Below are 24765 nucleotides of genomic sequence, written 5' to 3' on the forward strand. Positions count from 1 at the left end.
ACTTCTCCCTCTGCACCCCCCCCCCCACCCCGGCCACTCGTATGGTTTCTCTCTCAAATAAATAAAATCTTAAAAAAAAAAAAAAAAGCTTCTGCATGGCGAAGGAGACAATCAACAAAACTAAAAGGCAGCCTTTGGAATGAATGAAGATATTTGCAAGTGACATATCTGATAAGGGGTTGGCATCCAAAATCTGTAAAGAACTTAATAAACTCAACACCCCAAAACCAAATAATCCAGTTAAGAAATGTACAGAAGAGGGGCGCCTGGGTGGCTCAGTTGGTTAAACCGCTGCCTTCAGCTCAGGTCATGATCCCAGGGTCCTGGGATCGAGCCCCACATCGGGCTCCCTGCTCATGCAGGAAGCCTGCTTCTCCCTCTGCCTGCCGCTCCCCCTGCTTGTGCTCTCTCTCTCGCTCTCTCTGTGTGTCAAATAAATAAATAAAATCTTTTAAAAAAATGGACAGAAGACATGAATAGACATTTTTCCAAAGAAGACATCCAGATGGCCAACAGACACATGAAAAGATGCTCAACATCCCTTGGCATCAGGGAAATACAAATCAAAACCATGATGAGATACCACCTCACACCAGTCAGGATGGCTAAAATTAACAACACAGGAAACAACAGTGTTGGCGAGGATGCGGAGAAAGGGGAACCCTCTTACACTGTTGGTGGGAATGCAAGCTGGTACAGCCACTCTGGAAAACAGCATGGAGGTTCCTCAAAAAATTAAAAAGAGAACTACCAGCAATAGCACCTCTAGGTATTTACCCAAAGGACACAAAGTACTGATTCGAAGGGATACATGATACTGATGTTTATAGAAACAGTATCAACAATAGCCAAACTATGGAGAGAGCCCAAATGTCCATTGACTGATGAATAGATAAAGAATTGTGGTATATATACACAATGGAGTATTACTTAGCCATCAAAAAGAAAAAAAATCTTGCTATTTGCAACGACCTGGGTGGAGGTAGTATATAATGCTAAGTGAAATAAGTAAGAAAGACAAATACCATATGATTTCACTCATGTGAATTTAAGAAACAAAACAGATCAACATATGGGAGGGGAAAAAAAAAGAGAAGGAAACAAACCATAAAAGACTTTTTTTTTTGGCTTGATCAAAACTAAATACATATGTATAAGTTTTTAGGTTTAAACAGATCATTAAATAATTGAATAATTTTTTTCTTTTTATTTAACATATAAGGTATTATTTGTTTTCGGAGTACAGGTTTGTGATTCATCAGTCTTAAACAACACCCACCACAACACATACACTCCCCAATGTCTATCACCCAGCCACACCATCCTGCCACCCCCAACCCCTCCAGCAGCCCTCAGTTTGTTTCCTAAGATTAACCATAAAGAGACTCTTAACTCTAGGGAACAAACTGAGGGTTGATGGAGGGAGGTGAGTTGGGCTAGTGGGTGATGGGTATTGAAGAGGGAACTTGTGATGAGCACTGGGTGTTGTATGTAAGTGATGAGTCACTGAATTCTACTGAAACCAGTATTGCACTGTGTGTTAACTAGAATTTAAATAAAAATTTGGGGAAAAAAACTCCATACCTTATTTGTCTTTTGATCTCTAATGTATATAGAATCGTGTAGATGATAAACTCATATTTTATTTTGGTGTGTGTATTGGGTTTTAAAATCTGCTTCCGTGGACGCCTGGGTGGCTCAGTTGGTTGGGCGACTGCCTTCGGCTCAGGTCATGATCCTGGAGTCCCGGGATCGAGTCCCGCATCGGGCTCCCTGCTCAGCGGGGAGTCTGCTTCTCCCTCTGACCCCCTTCCCTCTCGTGCTCTCTATCTCTCATTCTCTCTCTCTCTAATAAACAAAAAAATCTTTAAAAAAAATAAAATCTGCTTCCCTGAGATGTAATTTACATGCAATAGGATTCACCAATTCTAAATGTATAATTTAATGGGTTTTAACAGTCATAGAGAAAAAAGTGGCCATCACAATCATGATAGAGAACATTTCTTTTATCCCATACCTTTCTTGTGCTTCCAGTTTTTTCCCTACATCTGCTTTTTGTTGTTATAGTTTTGACTTTTCTAGGATTTTATATAAATGGAATCATATATAATCTTTTGTGTCTGGCTTTTTAGAATAATGCCTTTGAGATTCATATATTATTGCATATGTTAGTTTGTAGGGTTTTGTTGCTGAACAGTATTCCACTTTATAGATATGTCACGTTGTTTATCAGTTAATGGACATTTTTTTCCAAATTTGGGCCGTTTTGAGTAAAACTGCTAAGAATGTCTGAGTACAGTTTTTTGGGTAGATATATATTTTGATTTTTCTTGGGTAAATTCCTAGGAATTTTTCCTTAGGTAACTTTATGAGAAACTGCCAGATTTCCACAGTGACAGTACTATTTTAAATTTCTACCAGCAGTTCATGAGAGTTCTAGTTTCTTCCCATCCTCAACATCACTTGGTATTGTCCATCTTTTTAATTTTAGCCATTCAAATTACTGTGCAATAGAATCTCCTTGTTTTAATATGCATTTCACTAATGACTAATGATCTTGAGCAACTTTTCATATGCTTATTTTATCTTAATCTTATTTTTGGCAAAGTGTATATTCAAGTATGTTGCCCATTTAAAAAAAAATCAAAGTGCTTGCCTTAATCTTTTTTTAAAAGATTTTATTTTTAAGAATCTCTGCACCCAATGTGGGGCTCAAACTCACAATCCTGAGATCAAGAATCATTTGCTCTTCTGAGTCAGCCAGGCATTCCATTGCTTATCTTATTCTTGAGATATAATAGTTATCTACATATTCAGGGTAGAAGATTTTTATCAAATATTTTACAAATATCGGGGCGCCTGGGTGGCTCAGTCGTTAAGCATCTGCCTTCAGCTCAGGTCATGATTCCAGGGTCCTGGGATCGAGCTCTGCATCAGGTTCCCTGCTCCGCAGGAAGCCTGCTTCTCCCTCTCCCACTCCCCCTGCTTGTATTCCCTCTCTCACTGTGTCTCTCTCTGTCAAATAAATAAATAAAATCTTTAAAAAAAAATATTTTGCAAATATCCCAATCTGTGGTTTTCCTTTTCATTTTTTTTGACAGTGTCTTTTGAAGAACAACAAAAAATTGTTTTTTGAAGAACAAAAATTGTTTTGATGAAATTCAATTATGAATTTTTACTTTTAGGATTCATGTTTTTTGTGTTTTAAGAATTTTACCTAACCCAAGATAACAGTGATTTTTCTCCTAAGTTTCCTTCATCAAATTTTATAGTTTAGCTATATATATATATAACAGCTCATGATCTGTTTCAATTTAACATTTTGTATGTTTGTGAGATCATGGTCAAAGTTCATTTTTTGCATATAGATATCCATTTTTAGCACCATTGTTGAAAAAAAGACTTTAACTCCCATTGAATTACCCTGGCACCTTTGAAAATTAGTTGGCCATGTGTATACTGGTCTATCTCTAGACATTCTATTCTGTTAATCTACATATCTACCCTTAGTACTACACTAATCTTGAAAGTATGTAATGCAGATTGTCCAAATCCTCTGACTTTTTCTTTTTCAGAATATTTTGGCTATTCTAGAAATAAGTCAGAGAAAGACAAATACCATATGATTTCACTCATGTAGAGTTCTTTTTAAGATTTTATTAATTTATTTGTCAGAGAGAGAGAGGAGAGAAAGCACAAGCAGGGGTAGTGGCAGGCAGAGGGAGAAGCAGGCTCCCTGCCAAGCAAGGAGTCCTACATGGGACTCGATCCCAGCATCCTGGGACCATGACCTGAGCTGAAGGCATACGCTTAACCAACTGAGCCATCCAGGCGTCCCTCATATGTAGAATTTAAGAAACAAAACAGATGAACATAGAGGAAGGGAAGGAAAAATAAGACAAAAATAGAGAAGGAGGCAAACTGTAAGGGACTCTTAACTATAGGGAACAAACTGAGGATTGCTGGAGGGGAGGTGGGTGGGTAGATGGGGTAACTGGGTCATGGGCATTAAGGAGGGCACTTGAAGTAATGAGCGCTGGGTGTTTGTGTAACTGATGAGTCACTGAATTCTACCTCTGAAACTGATAATACACTGTATATTAAATTGAATTTAAATAAAAAAATTTATTTATTTTTTTTTTAAAGATTTTATTTATTTATTTGAGAGAGAGAGAGAATGAGAGATAGCACGAGAGAGAAGAGGGTCAGAGGGAGAAGCAGACTCCCTGCTGAGCAGGAAGCCCGGTGTGGGACTCGATCCCGGGACTCCAGGATCATGACCTGAGCCGAAGGCAGTCGCTCAACCAACTGAGCCACCCAGGCGCCCAAATAAAAAAATTTAAAAAAATAATATTTTGGCTATTCTAGGTCCTTGGCTTTGCATATATATTTGGGAATCAGCATTTCAGTTTTTATCAGAAAGCCTGCTGGGATTTTCATTGGGATTACTTTTGAATCACTAGACCGATTTGGGGTATATGTCCCCATTTTCTGGGTCATCTTTAATTTCCTTAGCAAAATTTTGTACTTCCCAGTGAATAGGCCTTGTACATATTTTTGTTTCTAAGTACTCATATATTTGATTTGATTATACATGGTGTTTTAAAAACAATTTAATTTTTAATTTCTTTGCTATTGTATAGAAATATGGTTAATTTTTTGTATATTGATCTTGAATCACCTGGTTAAACTCTCTTAATAGTTCTAGTAGCATTTTTTTTTGGTGTGGATTCCTAATGAATTTCTACATAAATGATAGTGTTGTCTACAAGTCAGTTTTATTCCATCCTTCCATCCTTCCTTCAATTTCTTCCTATGTGTTTTCTTTCATCTTTCTTCCTTATTTTACGGAGTGAACTCTAGTACAGTGATGAATAGAAGTGATAAAAGTAGATATCCTTGTCTTGTTCCTGATCTTAGAGGGAAAGCATTCATTTTCACTGTTAAGTGTTTTTTTGTTAGCAGTGGGTTGTTCTTGGATTCCTTTTATCAAGTTGTGAAAGATCCCTAATATTTATTAATTTTTTTAAACTATGAGTGTTGAATTTTGTGAAATGCTGTTCTCAACCTATTGAAGTGATTGTATGGATTTTCATTTTTAGTCTGCTGAGTGGTAAATTACATGAATTGTGTTTGTATGTTAAATTGAACTTGCATTCCTGGGATAAATCTCGCTTGGTGATTTTTACATATTCTTTTGATTCCTAAAAATTTGGCAAGGTTTGTGCATCAGCATTCATGAGGATTATTGATTTTCTTTTCTTTTCATGTCTTTGGTTTTGTTCTGTGGGTAATGCCAGCCTCATAAAATGAGTTGGGAAGTGTTCCCTTTAGTTTTCTGGAAGAGTTTGTCTATATTTTATGTAAGCTTATTACAGGTTATTATTTTTTCTTTAAATGGTTGGTAGAGGGCACCTGGGTGGCTCAGTCACTTAAGCATCTGCCTTCGGCTCAGGTCATGATCCCGGAGTCCCAGGATTGAGCCCCACATTGGGCTCCCTGTTCAGTAGGAAGTCTGCTTCTCCCTCTCCCCCTGCCCTTCCCCCTGCTTCTTCTCTCTTTTGCTCACTCACTCTCTCTCAAATAAATAAATAAATAAAATCTTAAAAAAAATGGTTGGTAGAATTACCACTGAAGTCATCTGAGCCTAGAGATTTCTTTGGAGAGCATTTTTAATTATAATTTAAATCCTTAAAAAACATACAGGGGTAATCAGATTACCTATTTTGTCTTAGGTGAGTTTTCATAGCTTGTGTCTTTCAAGGAATTTATCTACTTCACTTAAGTTGTCACATTTTGGGGCATAAAATTTTTCATAATGTCCCCTTGTTTTCCTTTTCATGTCTGTAAGATCTGTGTTTCTGATATAGATAATTTGTGTATTCTTTCTTTGTTTCCTGATTGGACTGGGTAGAGGTTAATCATTTTTACTGATAATTTCAAAGAAAAAGTTTTTGGATTCAATGATTTTTTTTTCTATTTTATTGGTTTGTGCTGTTACTGTTTTCTTTCTTCTACTTACTTTGTGCTTAATGCACTATTTTTTCCAGTTTCTTAATGTGGGAATTTAAATCACTGATTTGTCACTTTTATTCTTTTCTAGAAAATAAGCATTTCATGCTAAAAACTTCCTTTTAAGCTTCACTTTATTCAGCAGTATTCTACAAATTCTCACTGGATCTGTTCTTACTTAGTACTCAAGATACTTTATAATAATTTCTCTTATGATTTCTTTTTTGACCTATGCATTATTTATAGTATGTAGTTAAATATCCAAATACATGGAGATTTTACTGACATTTTTCATTTAATGATTTCTAGTTTAATACTCTGTGGTCAGAGTACATATTTTGTATGATTTCAGGCCTCTTAAAATTATTTAGATTTGTATTATAGCCCAAAATGTGGTCTATTTTGGTGAATGTTCTGTGGTGCCATTGGAAAGAATGTATATTTTGCTGTTGATGCGTAGAGTGTTTTATAAATATCAATTAGGTCAAGTTGGCTGACAGTGTTGTTCAGTATTCTATATACTTACTGATTTTGTGTCTGCTTGTTCTACGCATTAGTGAGAGTATAGTGTTTAAATCTTTGACTATCATTGTTGATTTGCTTATTTCTTCTTTTGGCTAAGTTTTGCTATAGATATTTTGAAACTGTATTATTAGGTATATACACATTTAAGATTATTAGGTCTACTTGATGAATTGTTCCTTTTAATGTCATGAAATGTCATTCTTTTTTTTTTTTTTAAGATTTATTTATTTATTTATTTATTTGGCAGAGAGCAACACAGCGAGAGAGGGAACACAAGCAGGGGGAGTGGGAGAGGGAGAAGCAGGCTTCCCACCGAGCAGGGAGCCTGATGCGGGGCTTGATCCCAGAACCCTGGGATCATGACCCCAGCCGAAGGCAGACGCTTAATGACTGAGTTACCCAGGCGCCCCTAAATGTCATTCTTTATCCCTGATAATATTCACTGCTTTGAAGTCTACCTTACCTGATATGAATATAATAGCTTCAGCTTTCTTTTGATTAGTGTTTCTTTTCACATCCATTTACTTTTCATTTTTCTGTGTCTTTATATTTGAAGTGGGTGCTTTGAAGGCAGCATATACTTGGGTCTTGCACATCAATACAGTCTACCTTTGATTGATTGGAGTTTTTACATACACATACGTTTTTAAGAAAAAATGGACAGAAGACTGCCAATCTAAAGATAAAGTAGACGGATCTCAATACAGAGATCTTTTTGCCTGCTGTGATAAAATTTTATCCAAATCTGTAAAAATCAATGGGATTAAGTATCTTTAGGAAGTCCCTCCAGAAGCATTTAATCTTGCATTATGATTGTATATTTTTACATTTTTTGTTTATAAGGTAGCACACAGTCTAAAATTGGAAAAATAACCTGAGAGCTTGGAAATGGTCTCTTATTGTTAAATCACATTAAATGAAAAGGATTTGAGTTGTTGAAAAAAAAATGTGACTAGGGCAGGGAAGTGGTAAGGAGTCTTTAAAAAACTTTAAACTTTTAAAAAAATTTTTTATTGTTATGTTAATCACCATATATTACATCATTTGTTTTGGTGTAGTGTTCCATGATTCATTGTTTGTTCATAACACCCAGTGCTCCATGCAGAATGTGCCCTCTTTAATACCCATCACCAGGCTAACCCATCCCCCTACCCTCCTCCCCTCTAGAAACCTCAGTTTGTTTTTCAGAGTCCATCATCTCTCCTGGTTCGTCTCCCCCTCTGACTTACTCCCCTTCATTCTTCCTCTCCTGCTATCTTCTTTTTCTTTTTTCTTAAAATATGTTGCGTTATTTGTTTCAGAAGTACAGATCTGTGATTCAACAGCCTTACACAATTCACAGCGCTCACCGTAGCACATACCCTCCCCAATGTCTTATCACCCAGCCACCCCATCCCTCCCACCCCCGACCACTCCAGCAACCCTCAGTTTGTTCCTGAGATTAAGAATTCCTCATATCAGTGAGGTCATATGATACATGTCTTTCTCTGATTGACTTATTTCACTCAGCATAACACCCTCCAGTTCCATCCATGTCGTTGCAAATGGCAAGATCTCATTCCTTTTGATGGCTGCATAATATTCCATTGTGTATATATACCACATCTTCTTTATCCATTCATCTGTCGATGGACATCTTGGCTCTTTCCACAGTTTGGCTATCGTGGACATTGCTGCTATAAACATTGGGGTGCACGTACCCCTTCGGGTCCCTACATTTGTATCTTTGGGGTAAATACCCAGTAGTGCAATTGCTGGATCGAATGGTAGCTCTAATTTCAACTGTTTGAGGAACCTCCATACTGTTTTCCAGAGGGGGTGCACCAGCTTGCATTCCCACCAACAGTGTAGGAGGGTTCCCCTTTCTCCACATCCCCGCCAATATCTGTCGTTCCCTGACTTGTTAATTTTAGCCATTCTGACGGGTGTGAGGTGGTATCTCATTGAGGTTTTGATTTGGATTTCCCTGATGCCGAGTGATGTTGAGCACTTTTTCATGTGCCTGTTGGCCATTTGGATGTCTTCTTTGGAAAAATGTCTGTTCATGTCTTCTGCCCATTTCTTGATTGGATTATTTGTTCTTTGGGTGTTGAGTTTGATAAGTTCTTTATAGATTTTGGATACTAGCCCTTTATCTGATATGTCATTTGCAAATATTTTCTCCCATTCTGTCGGTTGTCTTTTGGTTTTGTGGACTGTTTCTTTTGCTGTGCAAAAGCTTTTTATCTTGATGAAATCCCAATAGTTCATTTTTGCCCTGGCTTCCCGTGCCTTTGGTGATGTTTCTAGGAAGAAGTTGCTGCAGCTGAGGTCGAAGAGGTTGCTACCTGTGTTCTCCTTTAGGATTTTGATGGAGTCCTGTCTCATGTTTAGGTCTTTCGACCATTTGGAGTCTATTTTTGTGTGTGGTGTAAGGAAATGGTCCAGTTTCATTCTTCTGCATGTGGCTGTCCAATTTTCCCAACACCATTTGTTGAAGAGACTGTCTTTTTCCCATTGGACATTCTTTCCTGCTTTGTCAAAGATAAGTTGACCATAGAGTTGAGGGTCCATTTCTGGGCTCTCGATTCTGTTCCATTGATCTATGTGTCTGTTTTTGTGCCAGTACCATACTGTCTTGATGATGACAGCTTTGTAATAGAGCTGGAAGTCCGGAATTGTGATGCCTCCAGCTTTGCTTTTCTTTTTCAATATTCCTCTGGCTATTCGGGGTCTCTTCTGGTTCCATACAAATTTTAGGATTATTTGTTCCATTTCTTTGAAAAAAGTGGATGGTATTTTGATGGGGATTGCATTGAATGTGTAGATTGCTCTAGGTAGCATTGACATCTTCACAATGTTGGTTCTTCCAATCCGCGAGCATGGGACGTTTTTCCATTTCTTTGTGTCTTCTTCAATTTCTTTCCTGAGTATTTTATAGTTTTCTGAGTACAGATCCTTTGCCTCTTTGGTTAAATTTATTCCTAGGTATCTTATGGTTTTGGGTGCAATTGTGAATGGGATCGACTCCTTGGTTTGTCTCTCTTCTGTCTTGTTGTTGGTGTATAGGAGTGCCACTGATTTCTGTGCATTGATTTTAAGCCTGCTACTTGACTGAATTCCTGTATGAGTTCTAGCAGTTTTGAGGTGGAGTCTTTTGGGTTTTCCACATAAAGTATCATATCATCTGCAAAGAGTGAGAGTTTGACTTCCTCTTTGCCGATTTGGATGCCTTTGATTTCTTTTTGTTGTCTGATTGCTGTGGCTAGGACTTCTAATACTATGTTGAATAGCAGTGGTGATAGTGGACATCCCTGCCGCGTTCCTGACCTTAGGGGAAAAGCTCTCAGCTTTTCCCCATTGAGAATGATATTCGCTGTAGGTTTTTCGTAGATGGCTTTTATGATATTGAGGTATGTACCCTCTATCCCTATACTCTGAAGAGTTTTGATCAAGAAAGGATGCTGTACTTTGTCAAATGCTTTTTCTGCATCTATTGAGAGGATCATATGATTCTTGTTCTTTCTTTTGTTAATGTATTGTATCACGTTGATTGATTTGCGGATGTTGAACCAGCCTTGCAGCCCAGGGATAAATCCCGCTTGGTCGTGGTGAATAATCCTTTTAATGTACTGTTGGATCCTGTTGGCTAGTATTTTGGTGGGAATTTTTGCATCCATGTTCATCAAGGATATTGGTCTGTAATTCTCCTTTTTGATGGGATCTTTGTCTGGTTTTGGGATCAAGGTAATGGTGGCCTCATAAAATGAATTTGGAAGTTTTCCTTCCATTTCTATTTTTTGGAACAGTTTCAGGAGAATAGGTATTAATTCTTCTTTAAATGTGTGATAGAATTCCCCCGGGAAGCCATCTGGCCCCGGGCTTTTGTTTGTTGGGAGATTTTTGATGACTGCTTCAATTTCCTTAGTGGTTATAGGTCTGTTCAGGTTTTCTATTTCTTCCTGGTTCAGTTTTGGTAGTTGATACATCTCTAGGAATGCACCCATTTCTTCCAGGTTATCTAATTTGCTGGCATAGAGTTGCTCATAATATGTTCTTATAATTGTTTGTATTTCTTTGGTGTTGGTTGTGATCTCTCCTCTTTCATTCATGATTTTGTTGATTTGGGTCATTTCTCTTTTCTTTTTGATCAGTCTGGCCAGGGGTTTATCAATCTTGTTAATTCTTTCAAAGAACCAGCTCCTAGTTTTGTTGATCTGTTCTACTGTTCTTTTGGTTTCTAGTTCATTGATTTCTGCTCTGATCTTTATTATTTCTCTTCTCCTGCTGGGTTTAGGCTTTATTTGCTGTTCTTTCTCCAGCTCCTTTAGGTGTAGGGTTAGGTTGTGTATTTGAAACCTTTCTTGTTTCTTGAGCAAGGCTTGTATTGCTATATACTTTCCTCTCAGGACTGCCTTTGCTGTATCCCAAAGATTTTGGACAGTTGTGTTTTCATTTTCATTGGTTTCCATGAATTTTTTTAATTCTTCTTTAATTTCCTGGTTGACCCATTCATTCTTTAGTAGGATGCTCTTTAGCCTCCATGTATTTGAGTTCTTTCCGACTTTCCTCTTGTGATTGAGTTCTAGTTTCAAAGCATTGTGGTCTGAAAATATGCAGGGAATGATCCCAATCTTTTGGTACCGGTTGAGACCTGATTTGTGACCTAGGATGTGATCAATTCTGGAGAATGTTCCATGGGCACTAGAGAAGAATGTGTATTCCGTTGCTTTGGGATGGAATGTTCTGAATATGTCTGTGAAGTCCATTTGGTCCAGTGTGTCATTTAAAGTCTTTATTTCCTTGTTGATCTTTTGCTTAGATGATCTGTCCATTTCAGTCCGGGGAGTGTTAAAGTCCCCCACTATTATTGTATTGTTGTCAACGTGTTTCTTTGCTTTTGTTATTAATTGCCTTATATAATTGGCTGCTCCCATGTTCGGGGCATAGATATTTACAATTGTTAGATCTTCTTGTTGGATAGACCCTTTAAGTAGGATATAGTGTCCTTCCTCATCTGTTATTACAGTATTTGTTTTAAAATCTAGTTTGTCTGATATAAGGATTGCCACCCCAGCTTTCTTTTGGTGTCCATTAGCATGGTAAATTGTTTTCCACCCCCTCACTTTCAATCTGGGGGTGTCTTTGGGTCTAAAATGAGTCTCTTGCAGACAGCATATTGATGGGTCTTGTTTTTTAATGCAATCTGATAGCCTGTGTCTTTTGATTGGGGCATTTAGCCCATTTACATTCAGGGTAACTATTGAAAGGTATGAATTTAGTGCCATTGTATTGCCTGTAAGGTGACTGTTACTGTATGTTGTCTGTTTTCCTTTCTGATCTTTGCTGCTTTTAGGCTCTCTCTTTGCTTAGAGGACCCCTTTCAATATTTCTTGGAGGGCTGGTTTCGTGTTTGCAAATTCCTTTAGTTTTTGTTTGTTCTGGAAGCTTTTTATCTCTCCTTCTATTTTCAATGACAGCCTAGCTGGATATAGTATTTTTGGCTGCATATTTTTCTCGTTTAGTGCTCTGAAGATATCTTGCCAGTCCTTTCTGGCCTGCCAGGTCTCTGTGGATAGGTCTGTTGCCAATCTAATATTTTTACCATTGTAGGTTACATATCTCTTCCCCCGAGCTGCTTTCAGGATTTTCTCTTTGTCTCTGAGACTCGTAAGCTTTACTATTAGATGTCGGGGTGTTGACCTATTATTATTGATTTTGAGAGGGCTTCTCTGTGCCTCCTGGATTTTGATGCCTGTTTCCTTCCTCACATTAGGGAAGTTCTCTGCTATTATTTGCTCCAATATACATTCTGCCCCTCTCTCTCTTTCTTCTTCTTCTGGGATCCCAATTATTCTAATGTTGTTTCGTCTTATCGTATCACTTATCTCTCGAATTCTGCCCTCGTGATCCTGTAGTTGTTTCTCCCTCTTTTTCTCAGCCTCTTTATTTTCCATCATTTGGTCTTCTATATCACTGATTCTCTCTTCTGCCTCATTTATCCTAGCAGTTAGTGCCCCCATTTTTGATTGCACCTCATCAATAGCCTTTTTGATTTCTACTTGGTTAGATTTTAGTTCTTTTATTTCTCCAGAAAGGGTTTCTCTAATAACTTCCACGCTTTTTTCAAGCCCAGCTAGTATCTTCGAAGTCATGATTCTGAACTCTAGGTCCGACATCGTACTAATGTCCGCATTGAGTAGGTCCCTGGCTGACGGTACTACCTCTTGTTCTTTTTGCTGAGGTGATTTTTTTCTTCTTGTCATTTTGTCCAGAGGAGAATAGATGAATGAGAGAACAAAATGCTAACAGGTTTACAACGTCCCCAGCAAATATACTGTATACAAATCAGAAAAGACCTGAAACCAGGGGAAAAGAAAGGGAAAGAAAGAAAAAAGAAAGAGAAAAAAAAAAAAAAGAAAAGATAAAAACAAAAACAGAACAATACAAAAAAAGCAGAATGTGATCAAATATGATCAGGCTAGTGCATAGATCAGTGCCACACACTAGATTTTGGGCGTATTTTGGTCTGTTAGAAAAAAAGGCCTCCTAAAATTTTAAAGGAAGAAAGACATCTATGTACAAAATAAGGGTTGATACAATGAAGGGATAGAAGATGACTGTAAAGATGAAAATTATAAAAGATTTTATAAAAGGACTTGATAAGATAGGAAGTTTGAAAAAAGAAAGAAAATTTAAAAAAAAAAAGGGAGAGAATGTGGTCAGGCAGGAGACTAGAACAGAGCCATACACTAGTGATTTAGGGTATATTTTTATCTGTTAGAAGAAACTGTATCTCAAAATTTTAAAGAGAGAACAACTTATATATATATGCCAAAAATAAGGGTAACTACTATGAAGGGATAAAATATGACTCTAAAAATGAAAAATAAAATTTTTTTTTAAAAGAGATTGATAAGATGTTGGTTGAAAAAGGGAAAAAGAAAAAAGAAAAAAAAACAGTTAACAAAAATTAACTTTGATGAACTAATGAATCATGGTAAAAAAAAAAGCCATGAATTCTATGTGCAGTATTCCCCTAGCGCTGGAGTTCTCTCGTTCTCCTTGATCGGTAAACTTGGTCTTGGCTTGCTGGCTGTTCGTGCTGATCTTCTGGGGGAGGGGCCTGTTGCCGTGGTTTCCAAATGTCTTTGCCGGAGGCTGAATTGCCCCGCCCTTGTCGGTCCGGGCTAAGCAATGTGCTCGGGTTTGATCTCAGGAGCTTTTGTTCCCTGCAAGCTCTCGGTACAGCCTTGGAGGACCAGGGCAAAAATGGTGGCCTCCCAATCTCCACCCGGAGGAGCTGAGAACTCGGGGCCCCGCTCCTCAGTGCGCCCCCAGAGAAAAGCAGTCACTCCCGTGTCCCCGGTCTCCGGCCGCTCTCCGTGCTCACCCGGCCTGTGACCGAGCGTTGTTATCTCTGGCACCCGACCCCGTGTGGAGTCTCCAAACCCAGCAGATCCCTGTGGTGCGTTCCTGCGCCGCTCCTCCCCGGGAAGGAAGGGGAGTCTCCCCGGATCTGCCGCTTGTTGGGTCCCTGCTGCAGGAGCAGTGGCCCGACTGGGCCGCGGATCACAGTTTATGGCAACCCCAAACTGAGAGCCTGCGCCTGGGCTCCGTCTCTGCAGCCGGCTTCCCCGCTCCAATACCTGGGAGCTCTGGCGCACTCAGGCTCCTCCGGTCTTTCTGTGACCCCAAGGATCCTGAGACCACACTGTCCCAGGAGGATTCCACCCCCTGCTTAGCCACTGCAGCGACGTCCCTCAGTGGAGCTGACTTCTAAAGGTTCTGATTTTGTGCTCCTCGGCTCTAGCACTTGCCAGAAGCGGCCGGCGGAGGCCCCTCCCCCACCGTCTATCCTCCCGAATATAGCCTCGGATTCACTTCTCCGCACGTCCTACCTTCCAGTAAGTGGTCGCTTCTCTGTTCAGATAGTTGTTGCTACTCTCCTCTTTGATCTCCTGTTGAGTTCGTAGGTGTTCAGAATGGTTTGATCCCTATTCAGCTGAATTCCTGAGACCAGACGAAATCTAGGTCTCCTACTCCTCTGCCATCTTGCTCCGCCCCTAAACTTTTTTCATATCATGTAAACAGTGCATGTGTATTGCTCACAATTTAAATGCCTATAAAAAATACTCTTTAATTCTGCCACCTGAACAAAAAAACAGTTATTCTTTGAACTATATCCTTCCAGTATTTAAAACATCAATGTAATTTTTAAAAAATGTAGTCATATCAGGGCTCCTGGGTGGCTCAGTCGTTAAGCGTCTGCCTTCAGCTCTGGTCATGATCCCAGGGTCCTGGGATCGAGCCCCGCATCAGGCTCCCTGCTCAGCGGGAAGCCCGCTTCTCCTTCTCCCACTCCCCCCTGCTTGTGTTCCCTCTCTTGCTGTGTCCCCCTCTGTCAAATAAATAAAATCTTAAAAAAAAATGTAGTCATATCATATTACTTCTTTATAACCTTCTTTTCCGCTTAATGTCTCATGAATACTTTTATGATGATTGTTTATACTCATCTATTTCACCCTTTTTAATGACTGCATATTTCTATTCGTAGCATATAATCCCAATTTATTTCTAATTTTTTTCTGTTTATAATAATGCACTGTACACTGTTTCTTTACGATACCCTTGTAGAAATACAAAACCTTTTATCCCGGGGCGCCAGGGTGGCTCAGTTGTTAAGTGTCTGTCTTCAGCTCAGGTCATGATCCCGGGATCCTGGGATCGAGCCCTGCATTGGGCTCCCCGCTCGGCGGAGAGCCTGCTTCTCCCTCTCCCACTCCCCCTGCCTGTGTTCCCCCCTCACTGTCTCTCTCTCTGTCAAATAAATAAAATCTTTAAAACAACAACAACAACAACAACAAAACTTTTATCCCCATGACTTACTCATTCTATAACTGGAAGCCTGTTATCTCCCACTCCCCTTCATCCATTTCCCATCCTTCTACCCCTCCCCTCTGGCAATCAGTTTGTTCTCTGTATTTACAGGTTGGTTTCTATTTTTTGGTTTTATTTGTTTTGTCTTTTAGATTCCGCATGTAAGTGAAATCATATGGTATTTGTCTTTGTCTGACTTATTTCACTGAGCATTGTGCCCTCTAGGTCCATCAGTGTTGTCACAGATGGCAGGATCGCATCCTTTTTGATAGCTGAGTAATATTCCCTAGTACCTGTACACCACATCTTCTTTATCCATTCATCTGTTGGTGGATACTTGGATTGCTTCCATATCTTGGCTATTGTAAATAATACTATAATGAACATAGGGATGCATATATCTTATCAGTGTTTTGTTTTCTTTGGGTAAATACCCAGTAGTAGAATGATTGGATCATATAGAATTTCTGTTTTTAACTTTTTGAGGAACCTCCATACCATTTTCCACAGTGGCTGCACCAGTTTGCATTCCCACCAACAGTGCACAAGGGCTCCTTTTTCTCCACATCCTCACCAATGTTTGCTCTTTCTTGACTTTTTGATTCTAGCCATTCTGACAGGTGTAAGGTGGTATCTCACTGTGGTGTTGGTTTGCATTTTAGTGATGTTGAGCGTCTGTTCATGTGTCTGTTTGCACCTGTACGACTTTTTTGGAAAAATATCTATTCAGGTTCTCTGCCCATTTTTAGTTAGATTATTTATGGGTTGTTTTTGTTGTTGTTTTGGTATTGAGTTTTTATATTGAGAACATATAAGTTTTTTATGCTTTGGATATTAACCCCTTACTGGATATATCACTTGCATATATCTTCTTTCAGTCAGTAGATTGCTTGTTGTTTCATTGATGGTTTCCTTTGCTGTGCAAAAGCTTTTTATTTTGGTGTAGTCCCAATAGTTTATTTTTGCTTTTGTTTCCCTCATCTTTAGGAGACATATCTAGAAAAATATTACTAAAGCCAATGTCAAAGAAATTATGTTTTCTACTAGGAGTTTTATGATTTCAGGTCTCATGTTCAGGTTTTTGATCCATTTTGAGTTTCTTTTTTGTGTATGGTGTAAGAAAGTGGTCTGTTTTCATTCTTTGAATGTTGTTCAGTTTTCCCAGCACCATTTATTGAAGAGACTGTGTTTTCCCCATTGTATATTCTTGCCTCCTTTGATGAAATTGACCCCTATAAGCATGGGTGTCTTTCTGGGTTCTCTGTTCTGTTGACCTCTGTGTCTGTCTTTTGGGCCAGTACCATACTGTTTTGATTATTACTACAGCTTTGTAGTATCTTGAAATTTGGGTTTGTGATGCCTCTAGCTTTGTTCTTCTTTCTCAAGATTGCTTTGGCTATTTGGGATCTTTTGTAGTTCCATAAAAATTCTACTTCTGTGAAAAATGCTGTTGGTATTTTGATAGGAATTGCATTGAATCTGTAGATTGCTTTGTGTAGTATGGGCATTTTAACAATATTGTTCCAGTTCATGAACATGGAATATCTTCCCAGTTTGTGTCATTTTCAATTTCTTTCATCAGTATTTTATAGTTTTCAGAATACAGGTCTTTCCCCCTCCTTGGTTAAATTTATTCGTAGGTGTTTTATTCTTTTTGGTGCAATTTTAAATGGAATTGTTTTAATTTCTCTTTCTGCTACTTTTGTTATTAGTGTATAGAAATGCAACCAGTTTCTGTGTTAATTTTATATCCCAAGCTCTACTGAATTTATTTATTACTTCAAGGGGAGTCTTTAGGGTTTTCTGTGTATTAGTATCATATCATCTACAGGTAGTGACAGTTTAACTTCTTCTTAACCAATTTGGATGCCTTTTCTTTTTCTTGTCTGATTGCTGTGGTTAGGACTGCCAGTATTATGTTGAATAAAAGTGGCAAGAGTTGACATCCTTGTCTTATTCGTGATCTTAGAGGAAAAGCTCTCAGTTTTTCACCATTGACCATGTTAGTTGTGGTTTTGTCATATATGGCCTTTATTATGTTGAGGTATGTGCCCTGGAAACCCAGTTTATTGAGAGTTTTCATCATGAACGGATGTTGAGTTTTGTCAGATGCTTTTTCTGCATCTATTGAGATGATCATATGATTTTTTAAAAAAGATTTTATTCATTTATTTGACAGAGAGAGAGCACAAGCAGGGGGAGCAGCAGGCAGAGGGAGAGGGAGAAGCAGGTTTCCCGCGGAGCAGGGAGCCCGATGCGGGGCTCGATCCCAGGACCCTGGGATCATGACCAGAGCTGAAGGCAGACACTTAACTGACAGAGCCACCCAGGTGCCCCGATGACCATATGATTTTTATCCCTCACTTTGTTGATGTGGTGTAACACATTGATTGATTTGTGCATATTGAACCATCCTTGTATCCCTGGAATAAATCCCACTTGATTGAGGTGAATGATCCTTTTAAATATGTTGTTGAATGCAGTTTGCTAATGTTTTGTTGAGGATTTTTGCATCTCTTTTTATCAGGGATATTGTCTTGTAGTTTTCTTTTTTGTAGAATCGATATGGTGTGGTATCAGGGTGATGCTGGCCCCTTAGAATGAGTTTGGGAGATTTCCTTCCCCTTCTGTTGTTTTGGAATAGATTGAGGAGAATAGGTATTGACTTTATAAATGTTTGGTGGAATTCACCTGTGAATTCATCTGGTCTTGGACTTTGGTTTTGGGGAATTTTTTGAATACCAGATTTTGTTGCCAGTAATTAGCCTATTCACATTTTCTATTTCTTCCTGATTTGGTTTTGGAAGATTGTGTATTACTAGGAATACATCTATTCTAGGTTGTCCAATTTCTTGATATATAATGTTTCATAGTAGTCTCATATAATGTTTTGTGTATCTGTAGTGTATCTTTTTACTTGTCTTTCATTTCTGATTTATTTATTTATCCTTTCTCTTTTTTTTGATGAGTTGGGCTAAAGGTATGTCTTTATCTTTTTAAAGAACCAGCTCTTGATTTCATTGATTTTTTTCTGTTTTTTTTTTTTTTTTAGTCTCTATTTCATTTATTTCTGTTCTTTATTATTTTGTTCTTTCTCCTCCCCTTGGGTTTTGTTTATTCTTTTTCTAGTTGCTTTAGGTGTAGTGTTACTTTGTTTATTTGAGATTTTTCTTGTTTCTTGAGGTCCTGTATTGCTGTAAATTTCCCTCTTAGAGTTGTTTTCAGGGCATCCCAAAGATTTTGGACCATTGTGTTTTTATTTTCATTGTTTCCAGGTATTTTCTTAAGTTCCTCTTCAACCTGTCCTCATATCTTATTTTTTTAAAGTAACAGTTTTATTGTATATGAATACAGAGAGACCAGACTTGGTTAATGGTGATGGTGTTCATTACTTTTTTTCCCTGCAGCTAATGATAGAATCAGAGGAGTTGATACAATGAACAAATAGTGTGTTACTAGAACATCAACTGCATTAAGTAGCTACTTTTTTAAAAGTAAATTCTACACCCAGTATGGGGCTCAAACTGACAACCCCACAATCGAGATTCTATGCCTTACCAACTAAGCCAGCCAGGCACGCCCGCCCCCCGACCCCTCCTCATTTTTTAAAAATTCTTTTTTTGTTGTTGTTGTTCCACTTGGGTGCTTTCCATTTCTCTGTCTTCCAGGTCACTGCTCTGTTCTTCTCCATCTGCTAATCTGTTGATTCCCTTTATTGTATTCTTCATTTCAGTTATTGTATTTTTCAGCTCTCATTGGTTCTTTTTTATATTTTTTTATCTTTTTTGGAAGTTCTTTGTGAGTTCATACATTTTCCCCTCCAGTCCAGTGAGCATCTTTCTGACCATTACTTTAAACTCTTTATCAGGCATGTTGCTTATCTCCATTTTGTTCTTTTTCTAAGATTTTGTCTTGTTCTTTCATTTGGAGTATATTCCTCTGTCTCCTCATTTTGCTTGACTTTTGTGTTTTTTTTTTTTTTTTTTTTTTTTTAGCATGGAAAGTTGGTTTTTAGTATGAGCTACTAGATTAGAGGCACTTTCGTGGCATATGAAACAGCACAGTTCCAATTCAAACACATCTTTGATAATTTTCCAGTTTCTTGTTGTTGTTACAGTCCTAGGCATTTTTGCAGTGTTCATTAAACAGAATTAAAAACAAAACCATTTTAGGGTGCCTGGGTGGCTCAGTTGGTTAGGCAACTGCCTTCGGCTCAGGTCATGATCCTGGAGTCCCAGGATCGAGTCCCGCATCGGGCTCCCTGCTCGGCGAGGGGCCTGCTTTTCCCTCTAACCCTCCCCACTCTCATGTACTCTCTCTCTCTCTCTCATTCTCACTCTCTCAAAATAAATCTTTAAAAAAAACAAAAAACAAAACCATTTTAATTCTAGGTTTATATTTCCATGCTTAAATTTTTTTAAGTTTTATTATGTTAATCACCATACATTACATATTTAGTTTTTCATGTAGTGTTCCATGATTCATTGTTTGCATATAACACCCAGTGCTCCATTCAATACGTGCCCTCTATAATACCCATCACCAGGCTAACCCATCCCCCCACCCCCCTCCCCTCTAGAACCCTCAGTTTATTTCTCAGAGTCCATCATCTCTCATGGTTCGTCTCCCCCTCCGATTTCTCCCCCTTAATTTTACCCTTCCTACTATCTTCTTCTTTTGTGTTTGTTTCTATGGATTAGGCAGAACAGCTATTTCTCCTGAACTTGAAGGAATGGCCTTGTATGTGTTCATCCCCTGTTTAGACACAGGTGTGTGCCTGGTGACTTTGTCTGTCTGGCTGAAACTGTGGCTGGCATGGGTTTGTGGTCAAAGGGCATTCTCTGCTGGGGCTGCCCTGGTGGAATGGTCAGAGCTGAATTGGTGTGGTTGTGTTGTCCTGGGTCTCTCTGTCTGGAGGTTGCCCTGGCAGGACTTGCTAAAGCTGAAATGGGTGTAAGCTGGGGGGTTCTGGCGTGCTCAGCATAGGGCGTGCCCTGGTGGGGCAACTGGAGCCAAGGTTAATGTGGGCCAGGATGTCTTAGGGCACTCTACACAGGGTCATCCTGGTGGGGTGGCTGGAGACAAGGCGGGGTATGGCCTGTGGGTTCCTGGGTCATTCCATGTAGAGGGTACCCTGGTAGGGCAGCTGGAACTGAGACAGACATGGACTGGGGTTCTGTGGTGTTCCATGTGGTGGGTGTGGGATGGCCAGAGCCAAAACTAGCATGAGCCAGGATGTCGGAGCACTCTGCATCAAGGGAACCTTAGCCAAGCCATCTGAGGCCAAAGTGGTGCAGGCCTGGAGTGTATTAAGGTGCTTTGTGCCTCTGTCACCTCAGTGCAGTGGCTGGAGCTATAGTGAGCACTGACCAGGGGTATCATGGTGTTGTACGCTGGGGCCACCTTAGTGGGATGGCTGGAGCTGGTGTGGGCTAGGGGCTTGGGGCTCGCTGAGGCGTTAGGTCACTTAGGATGCCTGGACCTTGTTCTCGTCCACACTTTCAAGGTGGAAGGGGAATGTAAACCATGGTGCTCTTCAGCCCCTCAGACCTGGAGAGAGTTCCAGCAGCTCCCCTGCTGTTTGGCGGTATTTTAGAGCTACTTCTATATTCTCTTTGCTCTTTTTAAGTGTGGCTTTTTTTCTGTGCCCCAGGGCATCCAGGAATGTTGTGGGCTAGTGGCCCTATGCTCACTGAGGTGGCAGGCCAGCTATGGCATCTGGACCCTGCCCTCATTTGCACTATCAGAGTGGGGGTTGGGGGCGGGGGACGTTAACTATGACTCTCACCAGCCCCTCCAGCCTGGAGAGAGTTCCAGCAGCTCCCCCACCATTTGGTGGAGTTCTAGAGCTGGATCTTTTATGTCCTAGTTGCTCTTTTAAACTGAGGCTTTTTTCCTGTGCCCCATGGGAGACAGATCTGCCCACCGTCCCTCAGTACTATCCGTCCCCACTGCAGTTCACAGTGTTGGGGTGGGGGTTCCCTTTGTTACTGTGTCTCCTCTCTTTCCTACTATTCTCTGTGTGGTCTATCTTTTGATGTGCTTAAGCTGTTGAGTCAGCCCTTAGTTGTTCTTCAGGAGGAATTGCTCTATAAATAGGTGTGGATTTGGTGTGTTCTGTGGAGGAAGTGAGTTCAGGGTTTCTACCTTGCCGTTTTGGACCAGAACCATGCCTCTCTATTAAAATCCTTTTAAAGCATCAGATTATGCCATGATTGACAAATTTGAGTTCCTGAAAATAACTGAGTCACTGCAGCTGATCTTATTCTGACTAGTGGTAGTGCCAATGACTCACAAACAGTCTTCTCCCCTCCCATTGCCTGTGACAGGCCTCCATATGTTCTAACTGCCTTAGTATATATGGTGTATTACATCTGAAAGCGTACATGGTAATTTGAAATGTATGGCTTTGAGAAGAAAATATTCTCAGCAGCATTCTTCATAGTGTGAAGTGGTTTCATGCTTGTTGTTGTTGTTGTTTTGGTGGGTAAGGTTGTATATGAACTCTAAAGCCCAAGGTAAAGTCACCTACCTCTGAACTGAGAAATACTACTCTGAACTCTATTATAACTGATCTTTTTTTCCTCATTCTTTAGTTGAAAAGATTTGGTTTAATGATTGTTTAAACTTGGGCAGTCATACATAGGATTAAGCAAGTAAGCATTTGATATTCCCGGATAATTTAAATGAAGTATCAGCTGCTCAGAGATGCTGCCTGGCTCCAGGAATCCAGCCCTTCACTGTAGAAGAAGGTTAAATGTAATTTTAGTTGGAGCATTTGTCGGAGAGCTGTACCTTTGGTTTTTTGGCTTTTTAAAAAAAAATTAGCCAGGTTGAACAAAGACAGTTTATGGACTTTCTCTGATTAACCAAAATATAAAACAAACAAAAACAAAACAAAAAGCCTCACATGTACAGAAAAAAAAAATGTCATTTTAAAATTATGGCTCTAGGTTTCCAGTTTCAGGAAGGATGGGGTAAGCACATTCTTTTTTATCTCTTTTGCAGAATGCAACTATAAAACCTGGACAGAATAAATGGAGTAGCTATTTGAGGGCTCTGAAAAGCAAATGATGGTAGGTGGATTGGGAAAGAAGACCAGAATTCAAAGTACCACTGGATTGCCGTTGAATTCCCCAGTTTCCCCTCCAGTCCCCCTGCCTTTGGCCCCGGGGGCAGGTAGAGCTGTGGAAGTGCAGTATGTAGGCTAGAGAGCAGCAGAGGAGCCCCAGGAAGCCAGAAAGTGTTGGGCAGATTTCACAGATTTCAGGGAAGGAGGACCTTGGGAAAGCAACTGCATATAGTCATCTATGAACTCCTGGGTTCATCCCTGAGCTGTTTATGTGTGGATCTTATCCTGCTTAGCATATAAATGACTCTAAGAACTGAGCTAACACACAGACCACCACCTACATTCCAGACTCGCCTCAGTGTGGTACATGCAGGGCACAAATTTGAATGGCACTGCAGAAGTTTTGAAAACTACAACAAAATTGTCAACCTTCTCCAGAAGATTTAAATAAGACCAAGAGTCTTATAATACTCAGAATGTTTATGGTACTATCCAAAATCACTCAGCATATGAAAACCCAGGAAAGGGGCGCCTGGAGGGCTCAGTCGTTAAGCATCTGCCTTCGGCTCAGGTCATGACCCCAGGGTCCTGGGATTGAGCCCTGCATCGGGCTCCCTGCTCGGTGGGAAGCCTGCTTCTCCCCCTGCCTCTGCCTCTCCCCCCATTCCTGCACTCATGTGTGCTCTCTCTCTCTCCTTCTCAAGTAAAAATAAAAATCTTAAAAAAAAAAAACAAAACAAAACAGGAAAACTCAGCTAGTATAATAAGGGACCATCAGTAGATGCAGTGCTGGAATGACATAGGTGTTGGGATTATCTAATGAAGACTTTAAAGCGGCTGTTACACAAATGTTCCAGCCAGCTGGCTCAAACTCTTGTGAACTAAATGGAAAAATGAAATTCTCTGCAAAGAAATAGGTGATAAAAGAAGAACCAATAAAATAGCCAGAATGAAGAAGTCATTGGATGGCCTCAGTAGCAGAATGGAGAGGACAGAGGAAAGAATTGGTGAAGTTGAAGATAAGCCAGTAGAATTTCCCCAATCTGAATAACAGCAGATTGAGGCAAAGAATTAAACAGGATTCTGGGGACCTGTGGGACAAGAACAGAAGGTCTGACGCCCACGTCACGGAGGTCCCAGCAGGAGAGGAGAAAGAATGCGGTGCCGAAGATGACGGGGGCTGACAAATTTCTAAATTTGGCAAAAGACATAAACAGATTCAATAAGTGGATTCAGTAAGTACAGTAAACCCAAATAAGACAAACCAAAAGAAATCCACACCTAGAAGATCATAATCAAACTTCTAAAAATTAAAGACAAAATACTTGAAAGCAACCAGGGGAAAGACATGTATTACCTGTAAGGGAATATTCATTGACATCATTACGGATTTCACCCCAGAAACTGTGGAGGCCGTAAGGGGCATGGCCACTTTTAAAAAGTGCTGCAAGAAAAGAAGTCAACCCAGAATTCTGTATCCAGCAAAAAGCACTCTCCACAAATGAATGTGAAATGAAGGCATTTTCAGATGAAGGAAAAGTCAGAAAATCCACAGCCAGCAGACCTGTGCTGAACAATTGCTAAAAGAAGTTATTTTGACAGAAGGGAAATGATACCAGAAGGAATATTGGAACATCAGGAATGAATAGAGAGCAACAGAAATAGTAGATATATGGGCAAATATAATGAACTATTCTCTTCTTGAGTTCTTTAAAACATACTGATTGACAGCAAAAATTATAACCTTGTGATAGAGTTTTCAAAGTGTTGCAGATGTACTATTTAAGACTGCTGTAGCTTGAGTGGGGAGAATAAAGGAAACTATATAGTGCTAGAATTTCTACATTTTACTTGAAATAGTATTGATTCTCAGTAGATTCTGAAAGGGTAACTATTTTTTTTTAAAGATTTTATTTATTTGATAGAGAGAATGAGAGATAGAGAGCATGAGAAGGAAGAGGTTCAGAGGGAGAAGCAGACTCCCTGCCAAGCAGGGAGCCCGATGTGGGACTCGATCCCAGGACTCCAGGATCATGACCTGAGCCGAAGGCAGTCGCTTAACCAACTGAGCCACCTAGGCGCCCCAAGGATAACTATTTATATTGTAATCCCTAGAGCAATCACTTAGGTAACCATACAAAGAGATATAGTAAAAAAGACCACAATGAATTAAAATAGAATACTAGAAAGTATTTAAATAATGCAAACAAAGGCAAGAATGAGGAAAAAGAGCAATGAAAAACAAAGGGAATGAACAGAAAACAAATAATAAAAAGGTAGGTCAAAAATCCAAATAT

At 39.5% G+C, this 24765-nt stretch overlaps 1 protein-coding gene across 7 annotated transcripts in view; it reads left to right on the forward strand.

The window, feature by feature from the left end:
* The window catches only part of HERC3 (HECT and RLD domain containing E3 ubiquitin protein ligase 3), a 128094-nt gene that overhangs the window by 32813 nt on the left and 70516 nt on the right, over positions 1-24765 (forward strand). The window contains exon 1 of one of the 7 annotated variants that reach the window (XM_027597640.2): positions 22426-22472. The exons of the other annotated variants lie outside the window; for them this stretch is intronic. The gene's annotated coding sequence lies outside the window, so the exon portion shown is untranslated. Of the gene's footprint in view, positions 1-22425; positions 22473-24765 lie in introns of those variants that run through there. 7 annotated transcript variants of the gene reach the window in all.

The sequence above is a fragment of the Zalophus californianus genome, chromosome 2 (assembly GCF_009762305.2).
Source record: "Zalophus californianus isolate mZalCal1 chromosome 2, mZalCal1.pri.v2, whole genome shotgun sequence".
NCBI lineage: Eukaryota > Metazoa > Chordata > Mammalia > Carnivora > Otariidae > Zalophus > Zalophus californianus.